Source organism: Sceloporus occidentalis, unplaced genomic scaffold, assembly GCF_023333645.1.
Source record: "Sceloporus occidentalis isolate IW3139 unplaced genomic scaffold, rSceOcc1.0.p SCAF_4, whole genome shotgun sequence".
NCBI classification, from domain to species: Eukaryota; Metazoa; Chordata; class Lepidosauria; order Squamata; family Phrynosomatidae; genus Sceloporus; species Sceloporus occidentalis.
The window spans coordinates 118131202-118133930 of NW_028316984.1; the positions used below are offsets into that span (position 1 = coordinate 118131202).

A 2729-nucleotide genomic window follows, 5' to 3' on the forward strand; every position below is an offset into this window, starting at 1 on the left:
GCCAGCAAACTGATTATTTTCCAACAGACAAGGCTGATAGACGATCGAATGTATTTTTAATTACTTTTCTTCCAAATTAAACCTAATGGTTAAAGGATTGGAACTTTGGACAAACAGATACATTGCAAATGTTTTATAGTTGATAGAGATTGTCTGACGTGATTGTTTTCAAGCCTTATAGAAGAAAGTGTGGAATGGAATTTGTTTGATGGGAATCTTTGTTGATAGACTCCATCACTTTACTAAATGATTTGTTGTCAGGTCTGCAGTCATGAATATGGTTTCCAAAGTGTACACTGAGCTTCTGTGGCCCGCAGGCTTTCTCATTCATTTTGAAAGACAGAATATGTTATAGAAATTAGCCTGTTGAAATTAATGGATGATAATGGCAGGGGAGACACCATGATCATGAAGGTGGTTTTCCCAGGGTGAGGCTTAACCATTGCACTCTAGGTGTGCTGACCCCTATGATTTCCCCAAATGTGGTAAATTCGACTACATAATTTGTGGTACTGCATTCGAGGTTAATGCAGGAGCCTCAGGAGTGAGCAAAATTTGGCTATCAGCTCTCTTCCCTGCACCTACTCCCCAATTGCAAACCCAGAGGCAAGGGTTGATGGACTGGCTGGTGCAATGAGACATGGTGATAATTTAGCTATTTGTTCCATATGACTACTACCCTCTTGTAAAATTGGCAGTCCAGGGCCTTTGAGGCTAGGATATCAGTATATTAATCACAACTCTCCTTACATGTAGAAGGATGTGACTTCATTTTGCATTGCTCAACTGTGCCACCAGAAGTCTTTTCCTCCCTCTTCCTTTAGCTTACATGGATTTACAAGCTGGAAGAGAAATTTTGTATCAGCATTAGTGTGGATCGGAACTTGGGTTCACTTGTGCAAATGGAGGGTCGGTACAGACCACCACTTTGTGGTGGCCTGGTGCCAAAATTAGGGCTTGGGAGAGCAGAGCATCCACATGCTCTGCTCTCTCCCGGTACCATTTTGAGCATGTGTGGGTTCAGATGATGCGCATGCCGACGACATGCCTTCTACCCTGCATCCAAATGAAAGAGATGTTACCGCGCCACTCCAGGGCGCTAATGGTGCTTTGGCAGCAGTGCAGAAAGGAGCTGCGTTTTGCAACTTTTTTTGGAGCAGATAGTTGCCGCACCCATGCAGTTGCCATGGCAATGATCCAGGGGAGAAAGGGGTGGCCTCTGGCATCCCCATTCTTGTCATCTATACAGCCCCTTAGATGATAACTGCTTTAAATCTGTATAAAAATTTATATTGAAAGCTATATACACTTGCCATGCCCTCATTAGTTACTGTAATATGCTAGGGAAAAGCAAGATTTTTTTCCCTTTAGGCATCCCAATATTCACTTGTAGAGACATGCAAGGCTGGGAATTTGAAATTAGAACTACCAGGATGTGCTTTTCACTTTTTATCTTCTGCTAATAGGAATCCAATGGTCCACCAAACAAGACTGTTGCTGTAAAGAAAAACCAGTATAAATGTTGTAAATTGCATTGCCTACAGAAATTAATAATAAGAGCAGTTGAGGCTGCAGTACACTATATCAAATTACTAGCATTATAGCTAGAAGATTTGTGGTTAGAACTAACTGTTGTCTTTAAATGTATCCTCTAAACAAAGTTTATTGAAGAAGTAAAGAGATGCTAAAGTGGGCAACATTAGTCTGGGAAGAAAAAGACATTGCTACTGAATCTGCAAAGTGGTTTGGCTTGGAGTTTTCAACAATTATATATGGAAAGAAAATGAAGGTTTTAGAGGGAGCTGATTTCCCACTGTGTTGTGACTGTGTGCATTTTACACTGGACAATAGATGACACATGCTAAAGGTTTTCAACTAGTGGCAGACATGCTGACTTTTTGTTCTGTCTTTCTAACACGGCTGCCCATTATAGGTTCCTCTCTGTTAGTTACTCAGTATCTCAATGTTAGATGAAAAATTGGCCACAAATGTAATTAAATTCTCAAGTAATAGGTTTATGACCCTCTGGAAAAATGTGCTCAAGATGCTGTTTTAGGTTTATTCAAGTGAAATTTTTAGTTGCAGATTGAAATCTTCTTTCTTCTATTTCTCTTAAATGTTCTTACTTTTTCATAAATTTATTCTATTACATATACAACAATAAAAATTTTAAAGGAAGAGCCAATATTTGTGGGGGGAAATAATGCTACACTTTGGGAGGTAGAATGAAAACTGCAGTTTTGAATCAAATGCATTTTTTGTTTTAAAAATGTGTGATACCATGTAAAATCTGGTTTTCTCATATTTTAAATTATGCATACATGTGTGTAACCTTTAAGTTACAATTTTGAAATGTATGTTTTTATGAATTTTTAAATATTGTTTTCTGTTCAGCAAATATAGTAGGTTAAATACTGAAAGCCCACCAAAATGGCCTTCTTGGTGACTGAAACCTGTTTTGGATCTCCACCCTCCACCCTCACACCTCAGGGGCTAGGATGGTCCCTGCATTTTTCTTTTGACAGCAAGTAAATATGTTTCTGTTGCAACAGGATTTCTAGAATTGATCTCAATGGGTGTTTAAATATAGTTTATTTTTATTTTCTGTATTTTACTGAATTTTTAAATGATGGAATTGCATTTTAAAATATCAGACAGTATTCCACATTAGTAACCTCTCTTGGCCTGATCCTCCAAAGTCTGAGAGAACGTTGTTCACCATGCTCCAA

At 38.5% G+C, this 2729-nt stretch overlaps 1 pseudogene; it reads left to right on the forward strand.

Moving 5' to 3' along the window:
* Positions 1-382: 382 nt before the first annotated feature.
* Positions 383-532, forward strand: LOC149314541 (U1 spliceosomal RNA; annotated as a pseudogene).
* The last annotated feature ends 2197 nt before the right edge of the window (positions 533-2729 follow it).